Genomic DNA, 17242 nt, shown 5'->3' on the forward strand with positions numbered 1-17242 from the left:
GCGGCCTGCTTCGTTCGATCTGACATCCCGTGCACAAATGCTCTCCGGTGGCGACAGCATCATCACCGAAGTTCATCGTATCGAATGTGACAGGACCCGTCACCTAATGAGAACACCGCAAATTCTACCCTCGAGAAGCGACAGCTAAGCATCCTCGAATGGTGGCTGGTTGGTTGCTTTACGAAAGCAATGTGAATCAGCTGGGTGCACTAACCGGCGCCTTATTGCAATGTGCACTTAGCGGAGCCAATTCCCGGTGGTGGCTAGGAACCCCATAATGAAGCCAGCCATCTGTTGGGTCTACACGAAAGATAGAGATTATCGCCTAATTTGACGCATGCACCATGTACGAAACATCAGTGATGACGTTTGGTACACCGTAAAGCAAGATGGCGTTCCGTGGGGGTCCAGTTTGCCGCGAATATCTCCCTGATCTCTTTGTAGCGGGCGTCAAGACAGCTCTAAATAAGTGCCAGGAGCCATAAGAGAAAGCAACTACTGCAGCACCGTGGAGATAGTTGACTACTAACAATAATCTAGGTGACTGTGGAGGCCTGTTGAATGGGACTTGGAGTCACGATATTCTTTGAAATCGGAAAAACTTGATACTGGCAGCGCTTTTACTTTCATTTTAAAGAGTGATTTTGTATTTGCTTCCGCATGAAGGTATACCAATGCAACCATTTTCTTCATTTGTTAACCATAAAGGCGTGTATATTGACACGTGTACTTATCTTTATCAGGCGACCACGTTTCGCCGCCTAACAAATGTTATCGCACAGCGCGGGACGCGCCTGCATGTATCCGAAGTTTCTGGAAAGTTATCGATGCTTCTATACGCCGTCTGTTGTTGCCGAACCTTGTGCTATCTGATTTCATCGCCTGACAAGAATGGTGTAGAACTTTGTGGAAGGCACGCGGGTCCTAACGATTAGTCTGGAACATTCGACGACTGCTGTATAAATGCCGACGCGCTTAACCCGCTGATTAGATTTTCGACGATCGCCGACTGTGTTCGCCGCTATGGTTGTGCTTCAAGTATAGCCTGTCTTTGTGGGCACAGGTTCGCCCAATTAAAGCTAGTTTTGTCTTTCACAGTAATGCTACTGTGTTCTTTAAAGTCACTACCACATGACAATATTTACTGATTGTAAAAGGATTTACTTGCATTTTGATCCTATTACTTTAGGTAGAATTCAGTATCAGTAAAACAAGAAGCGTCAGGATTGAGGTAGAATTCAGTATGACGAAAACAAGAAACTTCAGAAAAAAAGAACAGTAAATTAACAACTATTTTAAATGTCAAAGAAGGAAATAATGAACTCTGCTCAAATCACCAAGAGTAGTTTAAATGTTACTTAGTTCTCAATATATGGTAGTTACTGAAGCGCTCACAGCTAAAAATTCCTGATGTCCGTGGCGCGTAATACTAGAGAGAGAACAAATGGCCTCTCTTTGCAGTTGTGAACAGTTTTGCCTAAAAAACCGATTACTTGTCATTTGACGAACAGACCATTCGAAAGCAAAACAACCATTCTCACGTCCTACATAACTGGGAAATCGCCATTAGCGACCATACGCCTACAGCGCTTTTACCACTAGCACGCACGCGCCAAGTTTACTGTCTCAGACACAATCGAATGGGTACGCGGTGCGACAGAAAACAAGTGCAGCTCCTGCAGCTTATGCCAAAACGTGTTTACAGGACACGACACCTGCTGCTATGCGCTGAACTTTAATAGCACGACAAGGTCACTTTGAGCAACGGTAACAATGTGTGAATCACTACCACTGAAGGCCATAAACTTGGCAGTGTTGCCTACTGCTGACCGAATTGGACAAAGATACTGTGCCAAGGGAAACATACAGTTCTCTTATAGAACAGGAAAGAAATTTGCACAGAAAAGGAGAAATGTTTCTCGCACACACGCACTATATTTTCCATTTGTCCTGTTCTCCGCCTCCATTGTGCTTTTATCCAAGCTTAATCATATGGCATGGATATCACATGATATTATAAGCCAGGAAGCTGCTGCACTAGAAATGAACAGGCGACACCTTCGTTCTGTGTCCAAAGCCAGTACGGTACCGCTTTAGGAGTCCATACTCTACATTCTTTATCGATATCATGCACCTTCTAAACCTGACTGTACTAGTAGGCCTGATTGTCGCAGCTTACAGCGTTACTATTCGAGATCTAAGGAATGTAAGCAAATTTCATTGCGTTCTTTACTCATCATATCGCTGGAAATTGATAGCATCATCACACATTCGTATTAGTGGTCGATTACTGACTTCATAAGTTTAGCGGGAAAACGGTGCAATTTAATGTTTTCTTCGGTTCGATGGTCAGTACTAAGGTGAGTATTTCCACTTAAATGTTATTGAGAAGACATCTGTATTTCACTACGTACTATGCCTATGCACTATGCCTTGCCCAAATTGCTTGAAATTAAACCGACGTTCTGCGAGAAAGGGACATCGGGATAGCAAAATCCCCGCGATTTCCTTGAGGCATTTAAACCCGTCTGCATATATTTAGTGCACAAGTGGGAATTTCCAAAGTGTGTTCTTGAATTTCAACCATTCCCTCTTTCGATGAGCTTTCAATACTATGAAGTTATAGATAAACTATTTGATCTTTATAGCCAATAGGATTTAGCCATGTCTCTTCAGGGGAAGCTTTAGCTAGGGGGCTCCCATCTTAATAATAAAAAAGTAAGCATTGTTTATCGCAGCAACCATTCCAGTAAATTTGCAGACGTTTCTCGCATTAAAAAAAGTTATTCTCTAGTGACTACTGAAACGAAATATCGGTCTAGGCGTTTGCTGTGCTTCTAAAAATAGCTCAATATCGCAGATTGGCACAAAACCCCACTCTAAAGTTTACACCTCCGTAACTAAGGAATGAAATTTGAAATCGCAATTTTATAACTTGCACCTAATGATGTATATACAACAGACATAAGCGATTTATGATGCATGGCTTTTAAATGCACCACAAGCAGAATTACCGCGAAACCCTTGTAAATAGATTGAGATTTTAGTAATGTATACAATATACAATAAATTTGTCCTCTGCGCATTTAATAACGGATGCAAGTGATATAACTTTGATATCCGTTCTTGGTGCCGAGTAACCAACATGTAAAATTAATTTTTCTACTTTTTTCGAACTTACAAATAAAAAAAAAGTTTTAACAACCTAGGAGCCCTAAATCAACATTAGCTTAATATTCACTAGGATTTAGCTTTTTCTCTCAAATGCATCACATTTCATTCAAATCGGCCCAGGAGGTATGCCAGAAAAGCATTTGTGCGTCTTACATGTATTTGAACAGGCAACATCGGCGTACGTTAGAAGTAAACTAAAGCTTCCTCGTAAACGCAACCGGGTTCATTGCAATCGTCCATCGGTTATGTAATGAAAGGATGTCCACGATTCTGGCGTGTTTAAATCGAGGAACGGGAGTTTGTCCTTAGATACGGCATTCCCTTAAGGCACGTATCTCTGCACAAATTGCACTCTTCACCGAAATGTAGGCACGTTGTAATTTAACATTCGATCACTTTAAGGTATTACAATATTCCTAAATAATCGCCTTTCGCGGTTAACATAAATTCAGTCCTGGAGCTAGAGTATTCACAGAAACGCACACTACTTGCAAGGGAAATGAGAACACAATACATGATTGAAAAACATCCCCAATTACCTTTTCGCTTACCTTACGTCACATCTTGTATTTTAAGCATTGAAGCCCATGAGCTTACGCTGCAAATCCACTTGAAAAAATTTCCATAATGACGCCTGTTCGGAAATATACGTAATGAAACTGATGCTAAAAATTCACTGCTGTTCTATTCATATTTGTAGAAAACGCTATATTATGCATATAAGCCCTAAAGGAACTTCACCGCCAATTTATTTTGCGCCACACATTGGAAAATAATGCCCTGAAACTGACGCCACCCTGGAGGTTCACCTAAAGTGGATACGTCTTGCAAACTCACCGGCTAGAATTCGTAATATGTGCCTGAAGATAAATAGTTACGAAGTTAATTACTAAGTTTCGTTAATAAATCAATATGCGCTTCGACTTCTGGCGCAAATGATGTCCGCAACTTTTAATAATTCAGCGAATAAAATTGGTGTTACCGCCACACCATTAGGGAGCCCGTGTCGCAAAAAAACCGGCGTCGGCTTCGGGCGTCTCCGTGAGAGACAGTTCCCGTATGTATTTAATGTGAAGAAAATACGTATCTCGCGGTACAGCCCCATCGCCAACGAGCGGCTCGGCTTGGCTCGCGCTGCTGACTGGTGGCGTCATTTTGGACGGTGTTTCGGACTTTCCCGCCGTTCCCGGTCGTCATGCCTTTGCATAAAGAGCTGCAAATGAACCTCTTCTCAATTGGTGGAGGTGCTGGGCATCAAATCCCGTCACTTGAAACTATAGAACAGCGATAAAGAATGCTGCCGCCCGCCATGAACGATAGCTTATCCCAAATGGCGCCGACGCCACTGTCCGTCTCCTGCACCGGCGTTCCAAGACAACGGAAGCCCAAGATCCTAAGCGGTGCAGACGACTAAGACGTGGCAGACTGGTTTACGTCATACGAGCGGGCGAGCGCACACATTTAGTGGGATGATCCAGCCAAGTTAACCCACGTCATCTTTATCTGGCTGGCACTGCTCAACTCTGGTTTCACAACCACGACAGAGACGTACCCAAATGGTCAGTCTTCAAGACAACCTTCACGGAAGTGTTCGGCCGACCCGCTGTTCCCAAGCTGCGCGCTGAACAACGCTTGCGCCCCCGAGCGCAGCAGACGGCAGAAACGTTTACCAGCTACATTGAAGACGTCGTGGACCTTTGTAAACGAGTCAACGCCGCCATGCCCGAAGCTAAGAGAGTTCACCATATACTAAAAGGCATTCATGACGGCACTTTCCAAATGCTCCTAGCCAAGAATCCGCGCACCATTTCCGATATCGTCAGCCTTGAGTTAGGGCAGAAACGCGCTTCGACTTGGCGTCCCCCGCGAAGCAACGACTCATTGCCGAGCCTTTACAGCATATAGGACGCATCCTCATTCTTTCTGCAGGTCAAGGACTTTGAGCGGGAAGAAGTTGCCCGCCAGCTTTCATTAGTCCCCTTCACTCAGGAGCACACCTCCCGTCTTCCAAACACGCTCCGCCCCGTCATTTCCGAAGCGACCGTTCAAGTTGTTCCTTCTGCCCACCGCCAGCCTCCTGCAGCCGCAAATCTCAACTCTGCATTTGCAGTGCAGCCTGTCGCCACGCCTCTCACCTATGCGCAACCAGTCTTGCCTGTGCCCGCACCTCTTAGGCATTCGCAGGCAGTACGCAGGCCTCCGCCGGCGCCTTTCTCGACCCAGTCCCATCCGGTGCCAGCGGAAGAGCATGCTGCATCTTTGTCCGCACCGAGAGCTAATCCTTGGAGGACGTCTGACAATCGTCCCATCTGTTATTCCTATTGCACTCCCGGACACGTCGCCCGATATTGGCGCTGTCGCCCTCAAGCGTTTGGCGGCGCCTCTCGGCCCTTCCAGTACGGCAGCCAGCCCTTTCGCCAGTATACCGGTCCTTCTCCCTCCCCCGCCCCTCGTATGCTCGTGCTGACCTCCCAGAATTTCCGTCGCTTCGCTCGCCATCCCCTCTCCGACGTTCGCTCTCCCCAATGCGTCGGCGACCCGCTATCCGACGAGGAAAACTGAACGTTTCAGTTTAAGAGGCAAGAAATCAGCCCCATTCGAACTGTTTAAGTCTTTGCGCCTGTCCTGCTAATGTGGTCGAAATTTCTGTAGAAGGTGTTCCCCCATTCGCTCTTGTGGATCCTGGCGCAGCCATTTTTGTGATAGCAGCCAAACTGGACCGTTTACTGCGTAAGGTTACTACACCGCTTTCTGGACTGTCGCTTGGTACGGCGGCGCGCAGCAAGTCACTCCGCACGCAACCTGTACTATACCTGTGGTTACTCACGGAATTGTTTGTATCGCCGAGTGTATTGTTCTTCCTACCTCTTTGCATGACGCCATCCTAAGATGGGACTTTTTATCCCGTCATAAAGCCGTAATCAACTGCGCACGCGCAAAAGTTGAATTTTCCCCTCTTTGTGAAGCACAATTGCATGAAGATCCAGATCGCCCTTCTAAACTTACCGTGCGCGAGGACACAGACAGTCCATCTGGTTCCTTTGCCCTCGTACCCGTATCCTGCGATGTCATCACTGATGCAACGACACCGTCCGACGTCTTCATGAGCCGTAAAACTCTCCCACTGCTCTTAGCAACGCTTGACACCGTCGACACCTGCAGCAATATAAACTTCTACAATCCCTTCTGTGTGCCTATTACGTTACTCGTTGGGGAACGCCTTGGCTACGTGGAACGCCTCGACTCTTCGCCTTTGGTTGACGTCCCAGGAGACTTTTTGATGTCAACTCCGGCCAACCATCTTCAATTTCCACGCTTGAGGAGACGTGCAGGTATGCGTTCTCAAGTGCCATCACCGATACCCTCACACCTGCCGAACGCGCCGACCTTCTTGATCCCATGCACCACTTTAGAAGTTCATTCGACATTTCACAACCTCAACTGGGCAGCACGTCGGCAGTGCAGCACTACAGTAACACCAACTCGCATCAGTCATTACGTCAAAGAGGGTACCTCGTCTCTGCCGATGAGCGTCGTTTCATTAGCGCCCAAGTCGAAGATATGCTGCACCATGATGTTATTCAACCTTAGCGCAGTCCCTGGGCATCTCCTCGCGCCCTCGTTCGCATGAAGTACGGGTCTATTCACTGTTGCGTCGACTACTATCAATTAAGAATGGTAACGCGCAAGGATGTCTATGCTTTGCCGTGGATCGACGACGCCGTTGACAGTATTCCAGGAGCATAATTCTTCTCTTCCCTAGACTTGCGTTCAGGGTACTGGCAGGTCCTGATGGCTGCGGCCCAGCGACAGAAAACCACATTCATTATACCTGACGCCCTATACGCATTTAAAGTGATGCGTGTCGGACTTTTTAACGCCCCTGATAAGTGGTGCATTGTCTATGTTACCTCGACGATGTGGTAATTTTCTCACCTGATTTTGAAACTCAGCTGATCTGAAACATACATGTTGTGACCTGTCTAATGAACGATAGCCTCAAACTCAACCTCAAGAAGTGTCGCTTCGCCGCGCGAGAGCTCACCATCTTAGGCCACGTTGTGTCCAAGCACGGCGTTCTACCCGATCCTAAAACATTCCAAACAGTCGCCTAGTTTCTGAATGCTAAGGCCATCAAAGCATTTCGATGTTCGTGAGTCTATGCTCATATTTGCGGCAGTTTGTTCGGAATTTCGCGTCGATGATAGCGCCATTGACTCAGCTACGCGGTGACACTGGCCTTTCCTCCTGGTCTCCTGCATGTGACTCCGCGTTTGCTACACTGCGTCGTGCTCTCACCTCCCCACCTGCAGTTCACCATTTCGACCCGTCACCTGCAACTGAGGTACACTCAGACGCCAGTGGCTTTGGACTCGGCGCCATCCTCGACCAACAAAGCCCGCTACACCGAATACATAGTCGCCTATGCGAGTCGCACGCTGATGAATCCTGAGGCCAATTACAGCATGACCGAAAAAGAGTGTTTGTCATTAGCATGGGCTCTTGGCAAGTTCCGACCATACTTATACGGGTGCCCATTCGACTTGGTCACAGATCACCAGGCGCTTTGTTGACTCGTCATCTTGAAAGATCCCACTGCCCTCCTAGCCCCTTCGGCACTACGCATACAGGAGTACAATATCGCGTCGTATACCGCAGCGTGCGCACACACGCAGATGCCCGGTCCCGTTCAATTTTACCTCCAGACTCGGCCTGCGAAACACTTTCCGCTCACTCCGTGTCATCTCTCGACACGGACTCCTTTGCCACCGCACAACGTCGCGATCCGTGGATCGCTTCCCTTTTCGACTATCTATCTGGAACATGGACCATATCCTGTATCCGGAACCCTCCAACGCCAAGCAGTTCATTTCGCCATTCGTGACCAGCTGCTCCACTGACGCAATTACGCTCCTCAAGGCCGTTGGAGGCTTTTAATGATTCCCTTTTAGCTTAAGGTCAGAAATATGTATGTCCCTCTTTCCATAACGATCCGCAGTGTGGCCACACTGGAGTTTTCAAGACCGACTAACGAAGTCGCCACCTGTGCTACTGGCGCAGCATGCACAATTTTCTATAAAAGTTTGGTCTGTGCTGTCTCGACTGTCAACGCCGCACATTGCCCCCTTTACGCCCATCTGGTGCCTTGCAACCGCTTCCATGCCCAGCCAAACCCTTCGATCGCGACGGCATCGACCTATACGGCCCGTTTTCTATTACACCAGACGGCAATCGGTGGATCTTAGTTGCTATTGACCATTTAACACGCTACACCAAAACTGCTGATTTACCAAGTGCTACAGCGCCGGATGTAGCCTCTTTTATCCTACATCGCTTCGTCCTTCGACGCGGCGCACCTCGAGAACTCATCAGTGATATAGGTCACGCTTCCTCTCCGAAGTCGTCGATGGTTTGCTTTCGGAATGCCACATTATTCATCGGACAAGCACGGCATACCATCCCCAGACTAACGGGTGCACACAATGATTCAAGCACACACTTGGTGATATGCCCTCGATGTACGTGGCATCTGATCATGGTAACTGGTACCACATCCTTCCATTCATCATGTTCGCGTACAATACCGCGATCCTAGACACTACGGGATTTTCACAATTCTTCCTCCTTTATTACCGTGAGCCTACGCATACCATCGTCACGCTCCTTCCATGCCGCCCTAACGCCTCCGAGTGTTTACCTGTGTTCGACGTCGCCCGACAAACGGCAGAACGCCGCCAGCTAGCGCACACCTTTACGGCAGAACAACAGCAGCGCCAGAAAGAATACCGCACCGACTGGCTGCCAAATACCACCTACGCTCCAGGTGCTATTTTGTGGTTATCTGTCGCTTTCCAAACGCCGGGGATTCCCCTCGAAACTCGTCGCAAAACTTGAAGTGCCGTACCGAGTCTTGGAGCGGACATGCCCGGTGAATATTCTCATTGAGCCACTGTCACCACCTGACGACTTGCGCTGGCGCGGACTTGACCTTGTCCACTTGTCGCGGCGCAAGCCTTACCACGACCCTCTGCCTCCTGATTCTTAAGTCGTCAGGAGGGCTCTTTTTGCCCGGGGGGAGATTGTGAGGAAAAATACGCGTCTCGTGGCATAGCCGCATCACCAACGCGAGGCTCGGTTTCGCTCACGCTGCAGGTTGCTGCCGTCTTTTTGGGCAGTGCTTCGGGTTGTCTCGCCGTTCCCAGTCGCTGTGCCTTTGCATAAGAAGCCGCAAGTAAACTTATTCTCATTAAGTACACGTATAGGCAACACCTTGCTACATGACATGCGGTATATGTGTGTTCTATTGCCATACCATTCTATCGCTAGAGTTGCTAATGCCTTCCTTCACATTTGTGACAAATTTATTCGTGGGAATTTTCAGTGACAGCCCACAAAGAAACGTCACGAAGCAAAACGGCGTGGGCGCATGAATTTTGTGTAAGATCTTCCCAGACTGAAGTATTAGAATTGAGACACTGTAAAAGAAATCTAAAAATGATGTATCTTTCTGGGGTGACTGGGCACTACGTCCAGTTTTGACCCACGCAAGAATTCGCGTCTGTACGAAAAACCTTGCCTTCATGCGCAGCGTTCGCAGTTAGCGTTTCTCGGTAAACGTTATGGTTACATAAGGTGCAGTTGGGGAAGAAGCGTGAGAAGCAGTCAAGAATCTTTCAATCATATCGCATTCCGCTCAAGAAGGCGCTGCTTAAGCGACCTTCAAATTTTTCATCTGAAAAATGCAATTTTTAGATAATGTGGTAAGCTTTAATATGATAATCCTCATATTAGCTCGTTTTGTCAGTAAATTTTCCAGATCATACTAACGCTTGTGTTGTTCTACGCTTTACTGTGTCTTTGTTTTCATTGCACTATTTTATTTTACATTTTGCAATAGCCGCAACACCGTGACTATATAAGATAGACTTCACTTATGGTTGGACAAAGTTGGCGCGATAATCACCTTCTCCTTTTATCTCAAGAAATCATCATTAAGTAAACCAAAAATTCGTACAGAACAAATATATTAGTATCCAGTTGTATTCTTGCTTCCAGTGGCTTCAAGTTTCGAGATATGTTGTTTTCTGAATTCTTTAAGGCTTACTTTTGAGATGAAAAGGAAATTCAAGGGCTTGTCATGATATGATGACATTTCATGGAAAAATTTATGTTCGACGGCCCTACGAACCTACCGAAAGCGTCGTGGTGGCAATGATGATTCGCAGTTCTGCAATACTCGCCAAGAGTCTTTGCTTCAAGGCTACTATGCACTGCCTAATAAGTGTCCCTTTGAGCCTTATGAAATCAGGGAGACTCACCAACCATGAGTACAAGTTTTTATTAGTGGCTGCATGAATATTTAAATGACACAAAACAGGAACTCTAAAGCATAGTGCACTGAAAAGGTTATATTTTAAAGCTCAAATTAAGTTAACAGCCAGAAAAAAAAGAGAGAATTATTACTAAGTAAATGTTTCATTTATGGGCACAGAGGCAGCTGGGCTAATGCTATAAAACTAAAAGCAGTGTATTCAATTCTATTGAACATGAACTCCCTGTGTAAGGTGATGTACATGTTCGTCGAGGGAAGACTGGTGACATTGTAGCACTCTTCAATGAAGCACAATAAACACACTGGTTTATTGTGGGCGAACTTATGCCCGGAAACTCAATATTAAGCATTGACACACTTTAAAAGAAGAGTTAAGAGGAGCCTATTCCACAGTCAACCGCGTCTCTCCGCCGAACGCACTTTTCACGCGCCCCGAAAGCCAAGAGCCACGCCGTGGCTTCGCATTGGACGGCAGACTCGGGCGCTGCCGTGACCGCGTGCACGGGAGACACGCGCTGTATCGCCATGCGCGAGGCGTAGCTGGCGCTCTTCTAATGGCGATGCGAAGAGCAATGGGTTTTAGCGATGAGACGCTTGGAAAGGTGCCTCACGAGAGTGCTCGTAACTGGCATGTGGAGAGCTCTCTGCGGCAATGTGACGTCAGGTGTATGCATCGAGAATTATAAAAGGCAAATACAATTAGACGTTCTATACCAATTATGTTACAGTAACTAATACCCATTCTGTAGGTACAACCCAGAGTGCATCCATACCTAATTGCAGCTACGCAATAGACCAAGACCAGGCAAGCAAGATATAACAGATTTCCTGAAATCAACTACATTGCTGAGAATTATTGACAGGTCTGTGCCCCATAAACATAGCAATGAGCCGACATTATGATTACGGGATTCAAAGTCGCGATTATTAATTTATTGTTCGACAACTCTCTGTAATCTCCTCGGGCCCTGAGAGTGTGAAAATAAATTAAACAATACGGGTATTTCTTTAGACAGGGAAAGAGCGATAGCGCGTTTTAGTATTGCAAAGCAGAGAGGTTTCTAGGCGTAGAAATATTTGCCTACATCTTACTGGTAAAGGAGGACAACAGAGGAGAGAAGGACTCTAAAAGATGGAGGGCGGAAGTCAATTAAAAAAAATTAGCCTATACTCTAGCCTGTGAAAGTGGATCTACAGCGACGGTGTTTCCGACATTAGACAAGCTTGACCAGCGTTAGGCGATGTTAGAGAAGCACAACTACGACAGGCGACGTACATCACTCGCCCACGTCCGCCTGTGGAAGTGCAGTATACAAACTCTTTCTTCTAGAAGCTCCGTGAAGCGCACATGTGCTATTGAACTAGATGAATTTTCAAAAGTAAACTGGGTCAGAAAATTGCGTGAACTCCGACTTACACACAAGCTACAAACATAATATCTCCGGAGTGTTATTTGAATGTAGGAGGAAAGGTGAATCCGTTGCGCGGAAATTCAAACAGCAAGCCTTACAGCTACCGCTTGTTTTTCTCTCAGCACCACGCACGACGATACCAAAAATTCCGACTAGTTAGTAGGAATGTTAGCGAGTTAAACTTTAGACAAGGGTGCAAAAAAATGCCTTTTGCCAATAGCATATTACTAGTCCTTGAGCTGGAGTATCCGGGGAAGCGGAAGTTACTTGCACAAAAACCCGAAACACGTAATCGACTAATGCACTCAGTTCACTAAATTATTTGTCAAATAATTATTTCGGGGCCCTCGCCTGGTAGCTTACAAATATTAGCCGGTGAGTATGCAAGGTGTGCTCACTTGTGATGAATTTTAGGAATGACACCAGTTTAGAGGTGAGCGCCATCAATCTCTGCGAAACAACGCAGAGCTGTAGCGCTTTTTAGCAAAATTCTCTTTTATTCACTCAAGTACAAACTTAGCTGCAGCGCAGAGCTATTTTGTCCCACATTTTGGAAAATAATATCTGTAAAGCGATAAAATCTTGGAAATTCATTTCAAGTGGATGCACCATTGGAAACTTACCGGATACAATTCATAAATTGCAATATGTGCGTGAAGCAATTAACTGTATACCCGCAACGCGCGTATACAAATATACCACTGGACGTCCAGTGGAAAGCTAGAGACCAGATCACCGAAGCATACGCACTTCACACATGACAGGAACGCTACATCGCTTCATTGCTAATAGCATTCACGTCGACCATCATCGTCAGATGGGTTCTATAGGATATTTAGAAGCTGTAATCTTCAAGCCCTTATCGCAATTGTTTATCATAACATTGTGACAAACTCACCTAAATACAGCTCGGTTGAAAGAGACAGACTGAACTGCATTTGCCTAATGTATTAGCAAAGAATGTTGTATTCAGAATAACATGTTGTCTGACCCGTACGGCTACATGTTCCGCTGCCGCGCATATTTGCAGCGGCATTTTGAACTTTATAGTGGTGGCGGATTTTTCAAGGATGACGACAATGATGAAAATTGATTATGAAGAACGGCTGAGGAATATGGAAGAAAGTAAATGGGTTGGCAGAGTGTTGAGGTATTCGTACAGGAAAAATATTGATTCACAGTGCGGGAAAAGAACACGGAAGCTTACCAACAAGGACGCGGCCTGTAGGATGGGCAACACAGCAACAAAGAACGTCAAGCGGACAGTCTGAGAGGTTGAAATATTCTCACGGGTGGGGCAATGGAAAAGAAACCTGTCATGAGTAACTACTTAAGCTGAAAAACGAAATCAGGAAAGAAAAATTTATGATAACTCAAAGCGAAGCTCATTACTTTTCGAAGTCACATCGGGATGCCTCAGAAGAAGCACCTATAAAGCGAGATAGAAGAAAGAAGAAGAAGCATGTGCTTGCTGGCGTAAAGCTGGAGGAACGATGGAGCATGTCTTAATAGAATGTGAAGACGTTTGCCCAGTGGTCGATTTAGGCGCCACTGGCCTCCTTGAAGCCATTGCGTTCAGCGAGAGCAGGGCAAATTTAAACACGTCAGCTATAAAGATTAGAAAGAGGCGATTGGAAGATTGGTGGAAGAAAAGTAGGGAAACGACAAAAAAGCAGACGTACAAAAGCAAAGTTTGCGATAGCGGGTCAGTAAATTTGATTGTGGGAGTTCATACTGTATTTCTTTTTCTTTTTTTTCTTTTTAACCTAGGTAGGACATTGGGCAGTAAAATAGCAAGAGCTTGGTCGCGTAATCCACTGACTCGTTCCGAAGGGGACAGTCATAACATCCATCCATCCATAACAGCTGTGGTACAGCTGCTCATTTATAGATGACAAACCATCGCAAAATTTTCTGCAAGTTGGAGGCTTTATTGCAGTGACAGCGTCGCAGCAACATCTTTATGCACAGCTGCAGTTTGAAGTTACCATGAGTTTAAATCTCACTGAGAAAGCACGTACGTTAACGCATTTTGTTGTGGTTTCTAAGTTACTGAGGCATGATCGTCATCAAAATGCACATATTGCACATGCGTAGAATCTGTAAAATTACTCAATCTACAAAGAAATGCTCCATAACCTGGCAAGAGTACAAGAATTCAAGATCGCCAGTTAGACTCTAGAGTCTGTGAAGGAGTACGTTTACCTCGGTCAATTACTCACAGGAAACCCTGATCATGAGTAGGAAATTTGCACAAGAACGGGCTGGAGTGCATATGGCAGACATTGTGATAACCTGACTGGAAGCTTACCACTATCGTTGAAAAGAAAGGTGTACAATGATTAAATTCTTCTGGGTCTAACGTGTCGGGCAGAAACTTGGAGTTTGAGAAAGGAGCTCGAGAACAAGTTACGAACGACGCAAAGAACGATGGAGAAAAGAATGTTAGGCGTAACATTACGAGAGAGAAAGAGAGCGGTATGGATCAGAAGGCAAAAGGGGATAGCCGATATTCTAACTGGCATTAAGGTAAAAAAAATGAAGCGGGGTAGGCCACGTAATGAATAGGTTAGATAGCCGCTGGAACATAAGGGTTACAAAATGGGTGCCAATCGAAGGAAAGCGCAATCGAGGATGGCAGAAGACTAGGTTGGGTGATGAAATTAAGAAAATGTCAAGCGCTAGTTGGTATGAGTTGGCGTACGAGAAGGGTAATTGAAGATCGCAGCGAGAGACTTTCGTCCTTCAGTGGACAGAGAATAGGCTAATGATGATGATCATATATTTTTATTTCTCGACAGCATCGCCTTTCTGCTCGGTATTGAAAGCTATCAGCAGCGGTTCTTTTTTTACAGGGAATAAACACAGTGCTCCATGATGACCTGTTGGCGGCAGTCCTATTCCTCAGTTAGGAAAGTGCGTTGGATACGCTTGATTATTTTAGGATGTTGCAGTGTCTATTTAAAGTGTACTTTATTGTCTAGTCTTTTGCATAAACTATAAGGTATTTTATGCGAACGCTTGCGTTTTGTTTTACGCTTACTAATTGTCGTCAGGCTAAACTATTGTTGCAGGATTTGTGGTCTCCAGTTTAATTTCAGTGCGAAAGAGTAAGGCAAAGGTTCTCTTTCTTTGTTTCGTTACTTACGTGACGGGAATCACCTTCACAGTGGTATTAAAAGAAAGGGGTACCGACGCACGCTCATATGACAACCGTGGTAATAATCTATGACAAAGCTAGCCAGCTGGGCAGGAAAACTAATTATTAACTTTATAAAGCACTGAGAAACTGTGTAATTTCAATAAATTCTAAAGAATGGTGCTCCGCCCAAAATTTACTGTAGATGCGGCACTGCAGAGTATACCACAATTCAGTCACGCAGGTAGCACCTACACGATAATTTATTCTCAATATAGCTATGTGCTTCAATACGCAACTATGTTTAGGTCCGTCGCTGTAACTCTGGACTGTCATTTTGATGAGTGGGTTCCAATTACCGGCATATGCGCAAATTCGGCACAATGCCGATGCATTGCGCTTGATAAGTCTGTATGGTACGGCCCTTTACAGTGTCGAAATTAATTCCACATCATTCTATTGCGCATTGGGCATTTTGCGTTCGGTCATATGGTTTTGTTATACAGCAGTGAATTTTACCTTTGGACGTATTAACAAATCGAAAAGCGAGCCGTTATAATAATCGCCAAGTCGAAACATTACCACCTAAGAAAAATGGCCTTCGATAGTTTAAAGATAAATAAAGTTCACCTTTGATGCACATCAAAAGGTTCTTATCATGCTTTCATTTAAGATGACAAGAACCCATCCCATTCATCAACCTGATCTCTTCGTGTCGTATTGCCAAAAAGACAATTTCAACACTAAATTACACTAACCAACACGCTGAATAAACAACACACGTTGCATTTCTTTCGCGCAAACAATAGCAATGAGGTTTCCAAGGACATTAATAAAAAACATTTGCCTTCAGCATATAAAAACTAACTTTTCTAAACAACACAACTATTTTTTTTACGTATGAGCCATTTCTAGACAAGTTAAAGCCTACGTAGCACATAAGACTTGCCAAAAGTTCGCGGTTTATTGATCTTATTGGCATGCTGTCTTTCGGAACTTTGGACCATATGAAATCTTGGTTAGTTTATTTTTGTGAAAAGTCCTTGAGGCGATAGCCAGTTGTGCTTCTTTTTTTATCTTCTCGTAATAACAAAAATACTGTAACTATTTAGAGGAGTATATCACGCTTATTCCTGCTCTTTGCAAAGTTACTTGTTCCTTGTAAACAGAATGGCGCATTCTCCAATCTAGCCATTGGTGATTGGTCTAGATATTTCGTGAGCAGTTCTTCTTGCATAAAGAGGGTGTTTGAATGTACGAAGCTCCTAGATTATCCTATCACGAGGACCACCACCTGATATTCCAATAATCAAGGACAGACATTGCTAAGAGACTGAATATTTAGGTGTTCATACACCAAAACATGAATGTGCGAAGCCAAGCACACTTTAGACACGACCTAGCTTTTTAACAGCATCCTTAGACACGGCCCTGTGTTTAGGCTATAGTTGTGCGTGGCATTTGCCAATGCCCACACTTTCCATATACGTTTGGCTGACACCTCAGCTTGTGACCACTGCACTGGCAAGGAAAAAATCTAATATTATATGTGAGCGCCCTTACTTCGGTGCGCAAAAACTATCCCTGCTGATTTTGCCCAAGCACTTACTTTCACGAGCAGCTCTTTCAAAACAAAGAATTCTACAGGTTCGATGGAATTTATTATTATGCGAGGATGCTAGTGCAAGTGTTAATGCATTTGTTGTGATCTACCGTCTATGTCCATAACTATATGTGGAAGGCTCGTAGAATTTGCCTTTTAACACGACAGCGATAAGAAGCTCGTGTCGCAGAAAAGCCGGTCGCGTCGGCGGCGTTGACCATGAGCGAAAAATGGAGGAAGGTAATTCATAAATATAAACAATTTGCCAGATGGGCTGGGTGGGAATCGAACCAGTGTCTCCGGAGTGTGAGACGGAGAGGCTAGCACATGACCTGGATGGTTCAAATTGGGACAAAATTGCCTCTAGTGAATACGCTTTTGCCTTAGAAACGAGCCGCAGAACGTTATACTGCGGTGTATATCGGTAATTATGAGCATGTAAATTACAGAAGTCGCAGTTAAACGCGTAGCGAAGTAGGTTTTCGCTACATTTCTTCTGCGCTTCGCGCACACGCAGAGCCATCTTGCGGCAAACACAAAGGACCCCCTCCTCGCAGTGCACTGCACTGCCCCGACAGTTG

The sequence above is a fragment of the Dermacentor variabilis genome, chromosome 7 (genome assembly GCF_050947875.1).
Source record: "Dermacentor variabilis isolate Ectoservices chromosome 7, ASM5094787v1, whole genome shotgun sequence".
Taxonomy (NCBI): Eukaryota; Metazoa; Arthropoda; class Arachnida; order Ixodida; family Ixodidae; genus Dermacentor; species Dermacentor variabilis.